A 20,928-nucleotide genomic window follows, 5' to 3' on the forward strand; every position below is an offset into this window, starting at 1 on the left:
GTTCGCTTCAGTCCTCTCATTAGATGTAAACCGCCGCATCCTCGCTGCAAAACGAGCGCTTTAGACCCCCAAAATCCCCAGGGGGCAATCCGGCCGGCACTTTCTGGAAGGGGCAGAGCTTTCAGCTGCAGCTCTGCCTCTCCTGATTTCAATCGCCACGGATCGCCGCCTCTCCCTGACCGTCTCACTCTTCCTTTACAGAGAGGGGCGGGGAGAGGCGAAGATCCGCGTGACGATTGACGGCAGGAGAGGCAGAGCTGTGGCTGAAAGCTCTGCCTCTCAGGGCAGCAGAATCCATGACCAAGTTGGTCATGGATGTTTGCCCGGGGATTTGGGGGGTCTTAAGCGCTTGTTTTGTGTTGGGGATGCGGCGGTTTACACCTAATAAGACTTCTGAAGCGAACTAGCAAGTAAAAATAGCAATTTTTGTTCACTTCAGAGTCTCTTTAAATATCTTATTTGACACTGGCACCTCTGAAACATAAGTTTTAGTTCCTAACCACCTAGAGAAGAGGGTTTTCCCTGTATTTTGCTTTATCCTGCAGATAGCGACTTACCTCTCAAAAAACTCTAATATACTGATTAGGGATTTTATTGATATGTAACAATGCCTTCTTCAGGTGTGGCCCACCGCATCAGTTGTTGTGCTGGTAAGTCTCTAGTATCACACTGTTATGAGCACCTCTGTGAGTGGAGAGAGTGAATGGTGATGAGAAGAGGAGGGAATGGGAGGGTGATTGGAGGGATCATCACAGCAAACACAGTTGGTGGGCGGAGCTTGTACATGACCTGACCAAGCAGCGCTAACATGCAGGCAATCTGGCACATGAATTGGAGTTTGTTCATCCAGTGCCCACAGGCAGCGTATAAGACGCTCCGGAATATAAGACGCACCTAGGTTTAGGGGGCAAAAAACAAGGAAAAAAAAGAAATATACTAAACCTGGTGCGTCCATGTTCCAGGAGCGTCTTGTTGATGTTCTCCCCCAATTGGTGTCGTACTGTGTCCCCTTCTGTCCCAAGTGTGTGTACTACTGTCCCCAGTATGTCAGTGTGTGTCCTGCTGTCCCCAGTATGTCCCCTGCTGCCCCCAGTAAGTCCCTAATGTGTGTTCTGCTGTCCCCAGTATGTCCCCTGCTGCCCCCAGTAAGTGTGTGCTCTGCAGTCCCCAGTATGTCTCCAGTGTGTCTCTGGTATATACCCTGCTGTCCCCAGTATGTCCCTAGTGTGTCTTGCTGTCCCAGGAATGTTCACTGCTGTCCCTATAGTGTATGTCCTGCTGTCCTCAGGTGTTCCCTGTATGTCCCCAGTACGTGTCCTGCTGTCTTCATTATGTCCCTAGTGTGTGTCATTCTGTCCCTAGGTGTCCCCATTTTGCCTACCGTGTACCTCCCCGTGTGGTCCGCAAACACCCGCCGCCGCTTGTGACTATGTTCCCCCTGGGTGGTCCACAACTGCCGCGTATATGTCCGCAAACACCCGCTGCTTGTGTACATGTCCCCCCTCTGTGGTCCGCAACTGCCCGCTTTTGCCCTCACATGTGTCGCCGCTGTCCCCCTGTGTAAATAGCTGGACCCCGCTCATCTTACCTAAGTCAGTGCCTTCTGCGGGGATCGGAGACCCGCTTGTACCATCACTTGTGTCGCCGCTTTCCCCCGGTGTAAATAACTGGACCGCGCTCATCTTACCTAAGTCAGTGCCTTCTTCGGGGTTTGGAGACCTGGCTTCACTTCCGCACTTCCACTCTAGTAATTGCTTCTGCTGCGTCATCAGCAGAAGCCTTCACTAGGGGGAGCCGCGTGTGTGAAGCCAGGTCTCCGATCCCCGCAGAAGGCACTGACTTAGGTAAGATGAGCGCGGTCCAGTTATTTACACCGGGGGAAAGCGGCGACACAAGTGATGGTACAAGCGGGTCTCCGATCCCCGCAGAAGGCACTGACTTAGGTAAGATGAGCGGGGTCCAGCTATTTACACAGGGGGACAGCGGCGACACATGTGAGGGCAAAAGCGGGCAGTTGCGGACCACAGAGGGGGGACATGTACACAAGCAGCGGGTGTTTGCGGACATATACGCGGCAGTTGTGGACCACCCAGGGGGAACATAGTCACAAGCGGCGGCGGGTGTTTGCGGACCACACGGGGAGCAATGAGCACACACGGGGCAGTGCAGGGAATCCCCGACGTGGCGGCGGGTTGCGGTTTGGAAGTCGGGGATTCCCTGCCTTTGCCGTATAAGACGCAGGGACTTTTTCTCCCCATTTTTTGGGGAGAAAAAGTGCGTCTTATACGGCGGAAAATACGGTAATTATCAGAGGATGGCTATCCTGAACATGGTGTTGTGAGTACTGCCTGTGAGAATTTGCCATGTATGGAATGTATTACAGTAGTTCCACATGGTGACATCAGTTCTGCATACCACAATACTTTCTGCTGGTATCTCTGTTGGAAGGATTTTTCTTCACTTTCTGCCAAGTCTCTGGGGACAGGAAGTGAGGGTGGACTTCCCTAAGTGGATATAAATTGCATTAGAAACAGAGGTTGATTACAGAGACGCCTTCTTCTTCTATGCAGTACTAAGGAAACACATTTTAACCAGCGTTCCCCTTAAAGTTAACTAAGGGCACACACACCTCTTATGCACCCATAGGTGCTGATAAAAGCCTCTGTGAAATTGGTGCCCATGCGAAGAACTATGCAAGGAAAATCTAGCTTATGTGATGAACAGAATCTTGTGCTATCCAGTTCAATGATTTCTCCCTTTCTGTATAAACCACCCACTCACACTCTGTGTTCTTTATGTGCTGTTGCTTAAAGTGGCGAAAAGCATTGTGTATTGTCAGCAGGAAAAAGTGCCTTTACAAAACCATAAAAGCACATATCTTGCTCTGAACATTATAAAGCTAGGTATTCTAAAAGTAAATTAATTTCAGCTGCGTAGGCTTTCTCAGTAGGAAAAACGCTATACTTCTTGCAAAAAACTTCCATAAAGAACAAGTAAAGCCTGGCACAGTTTTGCTAAGAAAGGAAAGTAGCCAAGAAACGCCATCCACATCCACAGGCTTAGAGTGGGAGGGCCTATAGCTCGCATATATTAAAGGGGAACTTTAACCCAGTATTGAACTTCATCCCAGTCAGTAACCAATAACCCCTTTCCTGGGAGAAATCTATACCTTTTCTTGAATAGCTCAATATCAGCCACACAGATCCCCCCCGGCTGTCTGGGGTCTGTGTGGCTGATATTGTAGTGAAACCCCTCCCACATGATCAGGGCCGGCAAATGGCAGCAGAGAGTATTCGGCTGTGAAGCATTGAGGAGACCCGCAGTGCCTGGAAGCAGGTAAATATACTCCCGCTACTCTGCATGGTGAGAGGAGGTGGTAGGGACAGTTTCTGTGAGAAAACTGGGAGGGGTTTTTTAAACACACATTTCTTTGCTAATTGGCTGCACTTGCAGGTGGGGAGAGGGTGGAGGAGGTTTTTTTGTAAATTAATGGAGAGGGTTTTTTTTTAACATATATTGTACATACTGTATATAGTTAATTTTTCATTGGCTGGGGAACCAAGGGGACCCCATGCTGTCCTTTTTGCAGGGGGGCCCTGTTAAATCTAGTTACGCCCCTGCTTACATACATACCCCCCTTCACCCCCCACTGTTTGCAACTTCCCAGACTTACGCTATGTTGCCTTGAAGTCTTTCACTAAAATGTTATGGCAGGCAAATCTTATCAGCAAAGTCTGAATCTATATAATCCAACCTTTGGTCCAAGATAATTATTTATATAGCACCGACATATTACACAGCGCTGTACAGAGTATATTGTCTTGTAACTACTGTAACTGTCCCTCAGAGCAGCTCACATTCTAGTCCCTACCATAGTCATATGTCAATGTATGTATTGTGTAGTGTATGTATTGTAGTCTAGGGCCAATTTAGGGGTAAGCAAATTAACTTATCTGTATGTTTTTGGGATGTGGGAGGTAACAGGAGTGCCTGGAGGAGACCCACCTAGTCACGGGGAGAACATACAAACTCCTTGCAGATGTTGACCTGGCTGAGATTTGAACCAGGGAGCTGGGTTGCAAGGCGAGAGCGCTAACCACTATGCCACCGTGCTGCCCAAGATAATAGAATTCTGTTCATTTCAATTCATAAATGGTTACTTCTAAAGTATGTTTCTCTTATTTAGCTTTTCTTGCAAAGTCTGTTTAAGGCCTCTTGCACACTACATGCGATTCCGATTTTTTATACGATCCGATTTTTGATTCCGATTTAAAAAAGTACTGCATACTGCTACATTTTTTAATCGGAATAGAAAATCGGATCATATAATTGGAATTGCAGGTAGTGTGCAAGAGGCCTAATATGGACCTTTGTGAAGAATTTGTGCCATCCTTACAACAACTCTTGGTATGGTGGAGCACCCATGCAAAAAAGCATTAGGGCCTGTTTCCACTACACGCAGATGTGATGCAGAATGGATGCAGAAAAACTGACTCCAATGAAAGCCTATGGGCCTGTTTCCACTAAACGCGATTTTTCTGATGCAGATTTTCCCATAGGCATTCATTGGAGTCAGTTTTTCTGCATCCATTCTGCATCCAATCTGCGTGTAGTGGAAACAGGCCCTTAGGTGACAGTACCAGTGACCAGTCAATGCAACATCCAATGAGCCTGGCACCACCTTCAGTAAAAAAAAAAAATCAAAAAAAAAAAAAAAACCTCATAAAAATTACATACAGTCAATAAAAATGGCCATTATGTATGCCGTTTTAATGACGTTATGCATTATGCAATAAGATGCGCTATGAATCCAGCCAAGCAGAAGCAAAGTTCCAGTGAATGAAAGATCAGTCTTCATTGTCAACATATCCATGTAAACTTTGTGCAGTAGGAAAAGGAGCCAACTGAAGGATTTAGATGCAGGCCTCGTTGCTGTGTGATGTGGTGTAGTTCTTTAATAAATAGGCGGTTGTTGGTATTTCTGTAATAATACCATCCTATTAAAGAGCATGAAGACCCTAGGTGGCCCTTCATTGATTCGGAGACAGTAGCCACCGATTTGGAAAAAATAGTTTCCTAAAGAGAACCCCAGGTGGGTTCTAAGAATGCTATTAGGACACAGAGGCTGGATCTGCATACAATGACCAGCCTCTGTTACTATACTGTGCCCCCCCCCCAAACCCCCCCCTGCGCTCTGCTGTCCCCCAGAAAACAAAACGCTGTGCTAGCGACATGCAGCAAGTCTCTAGCAGGCTGTTTACATCCAGGCTGTCATTTACCGCCACTCCCCAGCCTCCTCTATATCGCCGCTCCCTGCCTGCGTCCCTTCCTTCCCCGCCTCTGTAAGCTGATTGGAGGTATGGGATGCAGTCAGGGAGCGGTGATATAGAAGAGGCGGGGGAGCGGCTGTGAATGACAGCCTGGATGTAAACAGCCTGCTAGCGACACGCTGCATGTCCCTAGGCCTCGGGGGGCACAGTATAGTAACAGAGGCTGGACATTGTATGCAGAACAAGCCTCTGTATCCTAATAGCATTCTTAAAACCCACCTCAGTTCTCTTTAAGGTGTTTTTAAAGTTTGATCATGCAGCTAATGATATATATACTGTAGAGCTAGTTCCCCTACCAGTCCTCTGCCATTTGCTTAATGTCTGTCACTAGCCCTTTACTGGGCTAACTAGAGATTACCTGTTGAGGTCCTCCCAGAAGTATTGTTGGCTTCTGCATTCAGCAACAATGGAGAAGATCAGATCTCCTGGATGTAGACTGGTCAGTTCAAGGTCAATTTCCTTCACCTTGGATCGGCTGTGAATTCTGTTTCCAGCCAACAGTCCCGTTCATCATTAGTTCTGACAGAAATCAGAGTGCATTATGTAAAATAATTAATCACATAAAAGCCCGGCATAGCAGTGGTGGGCCTTGAGCCGATCCCAGCTGAGCTTCATACAGCTTCCTCTGTGGTGCTTAATTGACTTTGTGATTACAGTTGTGAAAAAAATATTTAATTGAAAGATTTGAAGGTGATTAATAAAGCTCCTTTTAGTCAAGTTATTTCTGCATTGAAAGCAGCAGCAGTGACATTCTGTATTGTCATTACAGCTGGGCTAATCTGTGCTGTGGTCTTGTATCTGCACTTTGACCTGGATGACTTTGTTATGTGTTAATGGAATTGTCATAAGTAAATTGGCTGTAATAAAACAAACGGGAAGATATCTGTTTAACTTGGCATTTAAAGCAAACCTTGAATGCTTTGTGAGCAGCAGGCTAACAGAGATGTAGAAACTGATCTGGCTTTTTTGATCACTTTGATCCAATCTGCAAAGTACTTATTACCCCCAATATGCCTCAATAATCAATGGGCAGTTTATTAAAGGACCACTATTGCAAAAAAATATACATTTAAAATACATGTAAACACATGCAAATAAAAAGTATGTTTCTTCCTGAGTAAAATGAGCCATAACTTACTTTTCTCCTATGTTGCTGTAACTACAGTAGGTATTAGAAATCTGACAGATACGACGAGTTTTGGACTACTGGTAGTCCATCTCTTAATCTCTTGCAAACTGGATCCCCTTCCCCAGTGGCGTAGCTAAGGAGCTGTGGGCCTCGATGCAAGTTTTACAATGGGGCCCCCCAAGCACTCTCTACATAACAATTGATACCTCGTGCCAAAACCTGCCAATGGCAACTACAGTGTCAGAGGTGCAAGAAGGGGATGGTGAACAGTTTAATGATTACCACTATTTAAAGCATCTATAGTGATTATATGAGCACAGGACCAATAGAGAGCTAATACTGTAGTTGAGGGAGGGCCCTTCGGGGCCCGTCTGGCCCAAGGGCCCTGATGCGGTCGCAACCTCTGCAACCCCTATTGCTACTCCACTGCCCTTCCCCCCTGATCCTGCATTCCATAGTAGCCACAATGGCTGCTGTGGTTAGTGCTATGCTCCTGCAAAGTGGGTTCCTCTACTCATTTGGGATCATGTTGTCAGGCCCTCCTCAGTCATCTGAAAAGCCATCCCTAAAGCATAACTGGTAAATCATTTTTGCAAATATCTCACTACAAATGTAATGCCGGATGCAGGATCTTGTGGGGAAGCCTATTATTTGACCTGAAGTAGCTGCAGAGAATCAGAGACTGAATGCTGCTGTAAATCTCCTAGTTTCCACATAAAAGGTAAAAATACAAAGAGATAAAGCTTGGTTACAGCCAGTGCTGCTTCCAAATGGTGTTACATATAAACCTTCTAATGTAGCGTTCTGCTTTACAGGAAATATCCAGGCAGAGAAAAAAAATGACATTTACTTACCAGAGGCTTCCTCCAGCCCCTTGCAGGTGACGTGTCCCTTGCAGTAGCTCCGCTCCCAGCCTCCGGCCCGGTCCCTGGCAGTGCAGATGCTAACCTTGCAAGGTTGTCCTTTACTGTGCCTGTGTGAGCGCCGATGTCAATTACTTGCACGTGTTGTGGAGTGTACTGTGCAGGCGCAGTAGTTCGGCACCTGTGCAGTACACTCCACACCTTGTGCGAGTGATTGACAGTTCGCGCAGGCGCAGTAGAGGACGACCTGGCGAGGATGAGGCGGCAAACCTGGTCAGAGCTGGGGTCAGAATAGACAGTTTTAGGTGCCAGAGAAGGGGCATACCTCCCAACTTTTTTAAATAAGAAAGAGTGACACTTTCAAAAAAACACACCTCTGCCACACCCCTAATCACTCCCAACACCCCCCCTCCGCCCCCCACACACACCCCTAGTCACTTAAACCAGAAAGAATTGAAATACAAAAGATGCAGTTTTATCATTCAGACCACGCTGCTTCTCTCTGTCATTTTTAGTTTTCATTTCAACATTTAAAAATAAGAAATATATCAATTTAAATAATAATAAAAACATTTTGAGTATATAAAACACATTTCTGAGTAGAAAAATACATCTTTTTACATAGATCTGTACATGAGTCCTGAAAGAGGAAGAAAGAGGGACAGGGTTCCCAATAGTTGGGATCTACCTAATGGTGGCCATACATGTTACAATTTTTCCATACAATCTTACCATTTCTATGTAATATAAGGGAACTGCCTAAATTATCCATTCAACATATTCACTCAATTTACCCTTATACTACATAGAAATGATAAGCGTGTATGAAAAAATTGTACCTTGTATGGCCACCATTAGGGGCACAGTTCGGAGCTCTGCAGAAGTCAGCCTTGCAGCTCACTCATGAATGCTTTGTTGTTAGTAAATAATATGAGTACGGCAAAAAAGCACATTTTCTGCTGAAATAATTGTATGCAAATTAGCAGCGTCCCCCAGCCAGTTTTAGAGACGCATAGCCGATTTTAATAATTCTGCATTACAAATCGTCTTGTGTCACAATTACACGTGTTGGATTAATCTAGCGGAACGGGAGCATTCATGTAACTAATATTTCAATTTTGGGGTTTAATCTCCAGCCGATGTGATGGAAACTCCCACCCACCTCGCCATCACAAAGTCACTCGAGGAGGTTTCTTTTAGTTTGACTCTTTTGAAATGCAATTTAAATGCGCTGGTTTGGGAAAGCTGGAGACATGGCGGTCTTTGATGTATTGTGTATTTTGGTGCTTTGACTATTTCTTAGGCAGTCACGTGCTTGCCGTTTATTCTTCAATGTGCGCTCTGATGTGACAAGAGCGGCTCAAGTGAGGAGCCTACTTAACTTAACTCCTTTCCCTGGTGACTCCATTTTCTGCTAAATGAATCAGGTTTCTTGTGTGCTGAACTTGTTCAAGGTTAACCAAGTAATGCAGAACATAGTCACTTTTTGGTTTGTTATTTAAGAATCAGACTTCAGTGTTAAGAAGCCTTTGGCGTTTACAGAATACAAGGTTTTTTTTTTTCTTTTTGCCACAGTTAAAGAGAAACCATAATGACACATAGAAGAATGTAATAAGTTATTCAAGATACCCAATTTTATTTGAGTTATCCTGTTTTCAACATCAGAAATACTTCTTAACCTCCCTAGTGGTAAGCCCGAGCTGAGCTCGGGCTATGCCGCGCAGGAGGATTTCTCCGGCTCTATTGGGGCGATTCGCCCCATTCAAAGTGCTGTGCACGCAGCCAGCACTTTGCTAGCCGCGCGCACAGCTTGATCGCCGCCGCTCTGCGGCGATCGCCCGCACGCAGCGGCGAAAGAGGGCCCCCCCCGCCAGAGCCCTGCGTTGCCCAGACCAATGAGCTGCAGGCAGCGCTATGGGCTGGATCGGGTGCGCCTGACGCCAGGACGTCGGCTGACGTCATTCCGATCGTCGCCATGGCGACAGGAGAAGCCAAACAGGGGAACGCGTTATATACGCGCTCCCCTGTTTGCTATTAGTGCCGGCGACGATCGCACTAGAGGGACACATGCGCCCTCTAGTGGTGTTTCATGTAGCTACCACTCTGGTAGCTTTACATGAAATAAAAAATTAAAAAAAAAAAAAAAAAAAAAGGATTTTTGCCCATTTGAAAAAAAAAATTAACCGCCAGGGAGGTTAAAGGGGCAATATGGCGAAAAATGGTAAAATTTAAAATATGTACAAACATCTACAAATAAGAAGTACGTTTTTCCAGAGTAAAACGAGCCATAAATTACTTTTCTCCTATGTTGCTGTCACTTACAGTAGGTAGTAGAAATCTGACAGAAGCGACAGGTTTTGGATTAGTCCATCTATTCATAGGGGATTCTCAGGGATTTAATTAATTTTAAAAGCACTTAGTGAATGGCAGTTGTTCTGTCCAACTGCCAAAAAAAACTGTGTAGGGAGCAGGGAATCTGGCCAGCATAGTTTAAATCCTTTATAGGGAATATCTTTATAAAGAATAAAGGCCATGCGGAGAAATCCCCTATGAATAGATGAACTAACCCAAAACCTGTCACTTCTGTCAGATTTCTACTACCTGCTGTAAGTAACAGCAACATAGGAGAAAAGTAATGTATGGCTCATTTTACTGTGGAAAAAAACCTACTTTATATTTGTATATGTTTGCACATATTTTACATATTACAATTTTTCACCATAGTGCCCCTTTAAATATATATATTGTTGTATATTGGAATGTAACACCTCCCTCCCAGTGATATGATGTAGCAAAGCCTTCTTCCTCTGCACTCTGGGAGACTGGGGGCCATATGCAATTCACTTTTTCACTTGACTTTTCTCCTAGGTGATATTTTTAAAGTTGTCAATAAAATGCCTTTTAAGCCACCAGAAAGCAAGAAAATAATCAAAATAATTTTGATAATAATTTTTCAACTACTGTTGGTACTTTTTTAGCTGAAAAGTGCTGAAAAGTTATTTTAAATCGAAGTTGAAAAATTATCTCCTGGGAGAAAAGTCAGGTGAAAAAGTGAATTGCATATGGCCTTGGGTGTTGTTTCATCTCACAATAATCAAACATTCCACAGCGTTGCACCTTGCCAGCTGTAAAGATGACATCATTTGTGATAAATGTAAGAATGTAAATCTGGGATGGAAAAGATTTTTCAATGGTCTAATACTGACTAAATTTACAAGTTAATATTGTAAAATAAAGTGGAACCTTGGTTTGCCATCATAATTTGTTCCGAGAACATGTTTGTAACCCAGAGCACTCTTATATCAAAGCAAATTTCCCCATAAGAATGAAAGGAAACCTAGTTGATTTGTTCCACAAACAGTTATAGTAATATAGTATAAAATAAAAATGTAAACAAGACTTTCACTACAACTAACAGTATCATTGCCATCTGTTGTCTCGCCCCAAACTTTTTTTGTGTGGATTTAACAAGAAACTTATCCAGTGACAGTTACTTTTTGGAAATGTGACTTTGCACAGTCTCTACACTCAGATTAAGTACAATGCTGCAGCGCCAAAGGGAGAAGAACTAGTGTTGTGACGACGTGACACATATATACTTTTTTGCCTGTATTTCTAGGCGTTGCTTGTATGTCAAGTTAAAATTTCACAAACATTTTTGCTTGTATTGCAAAGCGCTCTTAAACCAAGTTACTCTCAATCCAAGATTTTACTGTATAAGCAATTTTACTCATTAAGACTCTGTTTAACTCTAAGTTAGATATTTTGGGGTTTATTCACATAACTTTTCTCATACATTGTTTCTCCTTATGTTTTTTTCAATTTTATCTTCTAAAACCGTGCATAAATATGCTAAAATAAAGGTAAAAAAGTAACATTAATTAGTTAAAGCACCTCTGAAAACTATTGAATTAAGCCCATGGCAGACTAGATGACCTCATCCTGAGATTCCTGATGCTGCTCTTTGTCTGCAGGGTCCCTCCCATTCCCCCTTCCCGGTCTTCTCCTCCCCAAAGCCTTCTGGAAGTTCCCCCAAAATACCGTAATTTTTTACATATAAGGTGCTCTTAGGTTTAGCGGGAAAAAAATATACTAAACCTGGTGTATCCATGGTCCCGGAGCTTCTTCCAGATGTTCTCCTCCAATACCTCATGTGTCTCCCATGTGTCCTCCTGGATCCCCCGTGTGTCCTCCTGTGTCTCCCTGAATCCCACAAGTGTGTCCTTCTGTCCCCATGTGTGTCCTTCTGTTCCCCCACGCTTGTCCTCCACTTTACCATTTGTGCCCTCCGCTGCCCTTTGTGTCCTCATTTGCGGCCCCTTGTGTCCCCTCTGATCTGAGTGTACAGTTACAAGCATTGGCAGTACTGGCTCACCTGATCCAGCGGTGATCACAGATCTCTCCTCTTCCGCAGGGCTCCCCTAGTGCCAGCTTCTGCTGATTGTGTCATTAGCAGAAGCCAGCACTAAGGGAGCAGTGCGGAAGAGGAGAGGTCACTGATTGCTGCTGAAGCCAGCGGATCAGGTGATCCAGTACTGCTGCTGCTTGTTACTTTACACTCAGAGGGGAGGGGACACCAGGGGCAACGGAGGTGGACACACTGCAAAAATGCAGGGAGTCTGTATCGGTGGTGTTTGTATATAAGACACAGGGACTTTTCCTCACACATTTTGGGGTAGAAAAAGTGCATCTTCCATGATGAAAAATACGCTACATGAGCGCTTCCTTTGCTCTGCATGCACAATTGGCTGCTGTTACAGACTATATGTATGTTAGAGTCAACATATTTAAAAAAATATGTTAATGTAATTATGTAGATCATGAAGTAGTTGGAGGTCCCAGAAATCATTGATAGTAGGACGTTTCTGGATGTGAATGTGATATCCCATTGATCGCTCAAATAAAAGAGGAGACTGGTGGACTATTATTTTTATTATTCTTATTATTATTATTATGTATTTATATAGCAGCACTTTACAGAGTATATGCAGTCTTGACAGTAACTGTCACTCAGAGGAGCTCACAATCTAATCCCTTCCATAGTCATAAAGTATATCCATTGTTTTCTAGGGCCATTTTTTTTTAGGGGGGTGGGGGGCAATTAACTTATCTGTATGTTTTTGGGATGTGGGAGGAAACCGACGCAGGCACGGGGGAACATGCAAACTCCATGCAGATAGTGCCCTGGTTGGGATTCGAACTGAGGATCCAGTGCTGCAAGACAAGACAAGGTACAATATTTTCAGAGGATGCGATCTTTCAACGTAATATTTAGCGCAGTGATTGGTGAAAATCAGTGTGAAATGATTCTTTGGTTGATTGGAACAGAAAATTCTGTTGATCCGAAAGTTGGATTTTACGATCGTATCTGAAGAGAAAAAATGCCCCAATTAACCTGTTTATGGGAACAATCAAAAATGACCACCACATTACTTTCTATTGTAAATAAAAATTGCTTCAAAAAATCACATCTGATGAAAAAATGTATCCATTAATAGGCATCTTAAAGGTGCCCATTAATAATACAATCTTGATTGTACAATCTTACCACTGCTATGTAATATAAGTGACTACTTAAAGTGAACCTCCGGACTAAAAATCTACTCAGCAGAACTGAAAAGGCTTTGTGTTTCTTTAACAGTTTCACAGCATCAGGACTTTGTTTTTCTTACCAAAGCATCATTTTTAGCTGCAATTTTATCTAAGCTCCACCCATCAAAGAAAAAAAGCCCGGGCTCATTTAGTTACCTGTTACCGCCTCAGATCAGCCTATTTCTCCTCATGTCTGCTGCATGCTGTGAGTGACACAGTGAAATATATTTGCGAGCTGTGTGACAGAGTAACCAAGCAGCTCAGGGTGACCCAAACTACTATGAGCTGTGTGAGAAATTAATTTTTAAGCAGGGATAGTGAGAGAGAGACCTGGGTGAATAAATAAAGTGCCCCTAGCACTAGTGGTAATGTGTACACTAATATAGAGTATTAAAAAAAAAGTTGTTTCAATCGATAATACTCCTTTAATACTGAGGTTCCTCTAGCTACCTAATACTTGGGGGCACCTTTACCTACTTACTATTGAGGGTACTTCTGGCTACATAATTCTAAGGGGCACCTGTAGCTAACAATGATGAGCAAGGGAAGTAAGGATGAAGTGACAGCTGGGACAGCCAGCATACTTGCTGTGTGGTGAGGCAGTGGTTTGTAGGTTCATGGAGGGCGGAGTCTAGGGTGCCTGGGGATCTGTGCCTATGGGCTCCTGTGATGTAATTCCAGGCCTGATTTGGCGTCCTTCAGACCCATCTCACAAGGGTCATAAAGCAAAGGTGGCCATCATGATCTTCACAACCAAAACAATTGTAGCCACAAAAACACCTGATCTGAAGGGTCCCCCTGTATCATGTATCAGAGGGAGCACAGCAGGGTTATCCAACAGGCAACCTAGGTAGGTGTTTGGGTCATAATGGGTGTCAAGGGGCCCACCTGCCACCTTCTTAGACCTCTCTCCACTTCAGCTCCCCAAAAGGACCACAAGGAAGGTTAGTAGTTTGGCCCCCCACAGCTCTGCTCCCCCTTGTGATTGCAGGGGCTGCTCCCCTCTAGTTACGCCCCTGCTGCTCTCTAGCAGCTATGAAAGTACCCCAGCATCTTGGGAGAGCCCATCATAATTCATGACATCACTAGTACAAGTGAGTTTTTAGTGAGAGCTGTCCAATCAGTGTAGTGCTGAAGTGCTCCCGTGGATTAAGTACTGCTGCACGTTAAAGTGTCTTGCTTAACCACTTAGCAACCCTTGCCACGCTTATCTACGCCCCTTTAAAATTCACCTGGGGCACAGGGGCGTAGATAGGCAACTCCTGTTTGTTTTCCCACTGTGAGCGTTCGCGTGCGCAATCGCGTGCACGCGGATGCGCGGTCGCGTGCACGCGGATGTGCGGCCGCGTTCGGCACCCGCTGGTCAGCCAATCAAAGTGCTTACAAGTTTGAATGAGCACTGCCAAAGCCAATGACAGTGCTCATTCATTCAGAATGTGTGTAAACATTGAATCAGTCACTATGCTGTTACAGTTACTGAGATCACTCGTGAGAGGAACTCAGATAACCAATACAGCATTAGTGAGTGATCAGCATCAGTGAGGGTTTTTTAAAATAAATTATACCCCCATTAAGCCCATTAACCCTTGCCTCCCTGAAATGTTAAAATTGCTGTGGTTCTTAGGTGAAAAACCCTGTGGTAGAGAAGTGGTTAAAGAGGATCTATATTGAACTTTACAAAACAAAAATTCAAAATTTTTTTAAATATTGTATTCATTCCTAAATTTGTTAGTCAAGACTTGCCATTGTCAAACCTTACCAAATCCTGATTCACAGTCTTAAATTTGTCAGAGATTCCAGCATCTTTACTATTGGCAATGTGAACCACTGTGGAATGCTTTTATGTTATTTTACTCTGTGCAGAGAGTAGGAATATCACCTGAACGTCCACATACCTGTGCATTGACCACTCCTATCCCTGTTCCTCTAATACCTGCTCAAAATGTTACTTTTGGCTAAAGTCACATTTTCAGACAGAAAAAGGCAGGCTCCCTCCTATAACCCTCCTCTTCCCTGCCCCATTCACTCCCCTTAAAGAGACTGTAACAAAATGTTCATCCTTATTTCTTCTATCCTATAAGTTCCTAGTTGCACAGTGGCTGTATTATCTCTGTTATAAGATCTAATCTTCTCTCCTCTGTCGGCTCTGTCGGGCTGAGGCAGTCAGGCTGGAATGTGCTGTGCTGCTTGTGATTGGATAGAAGCTATACACACCCTCTCCAGGTCCCCTGCACACTCTGTATGACTCACACACTGAGCTACTCTCAGCTTATCACTTGCTATGTCTTTTGTTTGTAAACACTGGATAAAAATGGCAATTACAAGCCAGGATTGCAGCAGTGAGGCAGAAACAGCACAGAGTGGCCCAGGAGAACATAATGAATAGAATGGTATGCTTTTTATTCTAAGCATTTTAGAGTACAGATTCTCTTTAAAGAGGACTTGTCAGCCACAAAATCAAATTCCATTTAAACACTGCAATGTGTTTGTAATGTTGCCAGGAATCTCACCCTGTGTTGCAAGCACTACAATTTATTCAGAAATCTTCCTGCTGTAATAGAAGTAGCAGTAGGGTATTGTACCATGTTAGCCATCAGTAAAAGCAAGAAGTTTTGAATCAGGATGATACCATTTATTGGCTAACTTAAAAGAATAAGAGTAGGCAAGCTTTCAAAAGCTTGCTCCTTCTGCTATAATAAATCTTATTTGTCAGCCTGGCTCTGATCTCTGCCATCACTGTGGAGTAAGCTTGTCATCCCCCCTTCTTCATTCCTGCTTCTCACTGATTGGTCTGCGCACACTTCAGTATGACAGTCTGAGGCTGCAACAAGATCCTGTGTTTACACATGTTTACAAGCCAGAGATGACACAGCAGAATGGAGGAGAAAAGAAAAAAAATTAAGGGAGGAAATGACATCAGGATTTAGCTTCAGACTACGGGAAAACTACATGGCCTCTGCCAGGAACAGAATTCTCTACATTTACTATATAAAATTCACTGAAATCAAAATGTGGACAGTACAATACATCTGGTTTGTAAGTAGATCAAGTATTTACTTATATATGTGTTTTTTTTCCTGGCATAGTATGGCTGATCCTCCTGCTTTAAGGGAGGGTGATAATAGGGAACAATGCAGCATGCTTGCCCTGGCTGGGATTTCAACCAGGGACCCAGCACTGCAAGGCAAGAGTTCTAACCACTACACTACCATAAAGAGAGTTCTAACCCTTAGCATCTGATGATGGGTTATGTGAGGACAGAAAGCCACTTCCAGGGACAGACTGAATTACCAAAGTGTTCACTTCATAAACAAAATCATAGGGTACTAAGATGGTGGTAGTGGGCAGAACTCTCAGATTTCCAAGCTTGCTCACTGGCAGTTTGTGAGAATTTGGTTGTATCTTCCTTATTGGTCCTGGAGATGGAGTACATGAGGATAGCTGGACCTGCACATTAAGAGCATATGCAATTTCAGAGTGATTACTGTACTGATATACTACATACATATCCAGTTGCTGTTAGGACCTTGGAGTGGCCGTTTAAAAAAAATACATCTGGAATAACTTTAGTACCATTGGTCAAAACAATATTTTAACTGTTCTCACCCTTTTAAAGAACTGGCTGCTTTGTCTTTGTACCCTCACCACATTGTGAACATCTGATTACTTACTGTGACCATACAAATACTTATTGTGGACTTTATCGCCAATAAGTCCGGCTTTTTCATATCTCCGGATAAGGTGATTTGCAAACACCTACAGTTATCAGACCGTTAACCATGTGTTAATCAGAAAAAAATGCTTCTCAATAATCACAATATTTATACTGTCCTATAAACTTTATTTTTACCTGGATTCTAAAATGAGGTGTTTAAAATTAAGAAACAGAACAAATGTTGTACAACACCAGTCCTGACCCCCAACCCCCAGATCTGTTGGCCTGCTCTCATCCGCATATTGCTTCCTTCCTTTCCATCTCCTTTTCTTGTTAGTTTCCATGGCTACTGAACAGTGGACGCGCTGTGACAACATCCTTTCTAGTCTCTACTTTCAGTTGCCATGGAGACTAGGAAGTCCTCTGAAGTTGTGAGGTAACCAGTCATGGATGGAGAGTGACACAAAGGAATGAAGTCACCCTATACAGATGGACATACATGAAGGAGAGGAAAACTGCTTAACAATTCAATGGATTAAAATCTGACACCAGAACTATTTCTTCTTGTCAATTCAAATAAACTAAAAGAAAAGGCAGAATTTAATCCCCACCTTAATCCTAATGAAAATCTACTGATACCTGATATTTGACTTTGCACTGAGAACCAGGAGTCAAATTTAAAGAGGAGCTTTAGCAAAAAGGGGAAAAAATAATTAAATACATTGCAAAGTGAGAAGTTAAGAAATTGAAGAGAGATCAAGAAATGATTGATATTTGCCATGTAATTTGTTTATGTTGTTTGATCCACAATCAGCCTGCATGTAATCATCTTTAATACTGGCAGACATGAAAAAAATTAGACAGGTCCAACTGCCATTATTTATAACCACGCCCCCAAACATTGTTATAGGTTAAAAGGTTTTTTTTTTCTTTTATAGATATGCACAGAGGGAGATACTGGTTGATTGGCAGTTGGAAACAGCTGTTATTTCCCACAATGCAACAAGGTTCACATACAGGAAACTGTCAGGACCATGGTCATGACATCACACTATGGGAGGGGTTTTACCACAATATCAGTCATACAGACCCCTCTGATGATCTATTTGAGAAAGGTAAAGATTTATCATGGGAAAAGGGGTATCAGCTACTAATTGGGATAAAATTCAATCTTGGTAGCAGTTCCTCTTTAACCACTTGAGGACTGCGGTGTTAAACCTCCCTAGTGACCAGGCCATTTTTTACTAATTGGGCCACTGCAGCTTTAAGGCCTAGCTGCAGGGCCGCACAACTCAGCATACAAGTGGTGATCCCCCCCCTCTTTTCTCCCCACCAACAGAGCTCTCTGTTGGTGGGGTCTGATTGCTCCCCAGTTGTTTTTTTATATAAATATTTATTTTATTATTTTTTGAATAATTTTATTTATTTTTATTTATTTTATATTCCCCTCTCCCTCCCCCTGCCAGCCAATCAGCCTGATCGGCTGTCATAGGCTTCAGCCTATGACAGCCAATCACTTCCTGGACTACAGAGGGGAGAGTCGCGCATTGGCGTGGGAAATCTCCTGCTAGCCCCATTCCCAGCCATTCACGCCAATTGTAGGGGTCCTGGGGCTGCTGCCGCATTCACGCCAATTGGAGTGGAGCGGTTGGCAAGTACCTTAGTTAACTGTTGCCTATTACTCATTGTGAGCTGTGCTTATAGATGTATTATGGAGAGCAGTTAGTACTCCTCTTTGTAATATGAGGACTGATAAGTGAAGCTTTTTTTGTACCTTCAATGCCTGTTTCATCTATTCTTTAAGGATTTTGCTGACTTAGTTTTTTTTCCAAATCAAAAACAGTTGGGGCCCGTTTCCACTGGGGCTGTATTGCCTGTTTTTCACACGCACAAATACGAATCCGGAATCTTGGTCTATTGAAATTAATACGCTGCTTTCAAATTTGAATGTGCAAAAATTCTGAGCCATTGCTTCAGAATTCTGGACAACACGTCCAAATCCCCATAGCCATGCATAGGACAGCTACAGAGATTTGGATGCGTAATCGTGCACAAGTGCCACGGCCGGTGCAGTGGAAACCCACCCTTAAATGCCATGAGCAAAGCTTTGAGTTAAGTCATCATCTGTTGAAGTGCATAAATTAACACATTTGTGTTGTGCATAAACTAGCTCTTCCAGTACAACTGAATAATTCATGATTTGCATGCATTTTCTAAAAAAACAATGAGGTGCCCCAAGGTGATACTCACCTCAATAGTGGAGAAAGAAAGAAAGAAAAAAAGAAAGAAAGAAAGAAAGAAAGAAACTGCCCAGGCTCCTGTCCTGCTAATTTAATCACCCTATCCATTATTGTGGGCACACATAGCATTTTTTTTTCTACCCATTTTATTATGTTTTGAATTGAATAAAAAAAAAAATCTAATGGCTAACATATTAGCCATTCTGGATGTGTGCTTAGCTTCCAGGGACAATAAGGGATAATTTTCATATTCAGCAGCTATGCATTGTGGGAGACATAGTGGGAGACATCATATGCTCATTCCAACTTGAATTATCACACATTCCTTCTGTTTTAAAGGAACACTATCAAACCAAGTGCTCTAAAATGACAATGTACAAATAATGTCTAAGTAGCCGTGTAAATACAGTATGTTTATACTTTTCATGTTAAATATCAGAGGCAAAAGTTTTAATTCATTGTATGTAGATTTTGGAATGTTTCATTTGCAGAGGTGAATCTCTGTTTCAATATTAGGGCCTGTACACACTGCTGCGCTTTTAAAAGCCTTCATGAGAATAGGAAAAGCGCATCGCACCAGTGTGTACAGGTCTCTACGATTTTCATTATTTTTTAAAAGACCTTGCGATTAAAAAGCGCATGCGATTTGAAAAGCGCAGCGCAAGCGCAGCAGTGTGTACAGGCCCTAACACTGTTTTTTGCATGTCAGACTGCAAAGTTTCAGTATATGAAATGCTGTGGTGTCAGGTTTCACACACTCACAAATGTTTATGTTGCATAAAAGATACATTTCATCTGCTCAATCCCCCTCCCCTCATGGTCCACCTCAGCTATCAGTTTTGGCAACAGTAAAGTGTGAAAGGAATTTGATAACAGTAAACAAAGAGATAAGCATTCAAATGTATCCACCAGTACTTAACAGCACTTCCCAAATTATTCCTATCTCAATTGAAAAAAATATGTTAATCGATAGTGTGCCTTTAAGAAAGCAAACTTTTGTTTTCCTTAACATTTTAGTAAGAGGGCTTTTTGGTCCCTTGTAGTCCCTTACACACTCCGATGAGTTCTGGTTCACCATGAGCTTGCTAGGTAGGCTAACTATGGGTGTTTCAAGTCCTACTCCATAGAGCCACATTAATCCATGCTATGCACTGATGAGGATCAACCAATCTGAAACAGTCTGTATGCATGTTGGATTATTGTGGCTCTGTACAATTAGCAAGCTGACACATCACTGCATTCCAGCGGTTCTAGAGGTGTGGCTAGATTACAGGGACAACAAGGGATAATTTGCATATTTAGCAGTGATGCATTGTGGGAGACATCACATGCTCACTCCAACCTGAATTATCGCAAATTCTTTCTGTTTTAAGAAGGCAACATTTTGTTTTTTATTGGAAAAAAAAAATTCTGTTTATTTTTAATTTTACGATTAATATTTGTCTTTCTGTTTTTGAGAAGTGAAATTGTTGAATTGACTTGAATCTATAACCCACTAAGCTAGGCAGCGCATTCGATTGATTGAGGCCCTAATCACAATTGGGCGTTGCAGTGCACCACCTACCGTGTGATCACAGTGAGGCCGCTATGATCTAACCGTGTGTGCTTATAATGACAGTGAAGCATACATTTCATTGACTGTATCAATTGATCAGGTATGTTGTAGAATTAGATTACTGAAGATAACTGAATTGATCATAAATCGATCAGAAAAATCAATGTGTGTAGAACAACACATAACAGGCACTATTGGCCATAGTGCAAGTTTTACATTGAACCCCCCCTCCCCTCAGCAGTCAGCACTCTATACATGACAATTAATACAGCCCACCAAAACCTGCCAAGGACAACCACAGTGTCCGAGGTGCAAGAGGGGGATGGGGAACAGTTTGTTAGTGGTGAATTACCACTATTCAAAGCATCTATACAAGTGATTATTACCAGCACAGGACCAATAATGAGCTAATACTGCAGTTGAAGGCAAACCCCTTGGGGACCCTCTGGCCCAAGGACCCCAGTGCACTCACAGCCTCTGCACCCCTTATTGTTAAGCGCCTGTTCAATTCTTCTTCACCAGATGAAATGTAAAAATGTATCCAAGTATCTCTCCGTATTTGGA

At 43.0% G+C, this 20,928-nt stretch overlaps 1 protein-coding gene across 5 annotated transcripts in view; it reads left to right on the forward strand.

Annotated features, from left to right (window-relative positions):
- Nucleotides 1-20,928, forward strand: part of AGAP2 (ArfGAP with GTPase domain, ankyrin repeat and PH domain 2) — a 419,192-nt gene that overhangs the window by 299,756 nt on the left and 98,508 nt on the right. The window lies entirely within an intron of this gene.

This window comes from Hyperolius riggenbachi, chromosome 2, assembly GCF_040937935.1.
Source record: "Hyperolius riggenbachi isolate aHypRig1 chromosome 2, aHypRig1.pri, whole genome shotgun sequence".
NCBI classification, from domain to species: Eukaryota; Metazoa; Chordata; class Amphibia; order Anura; family Hyperoliidae; genus Hyperolius; species Hyperolius riggenbachi.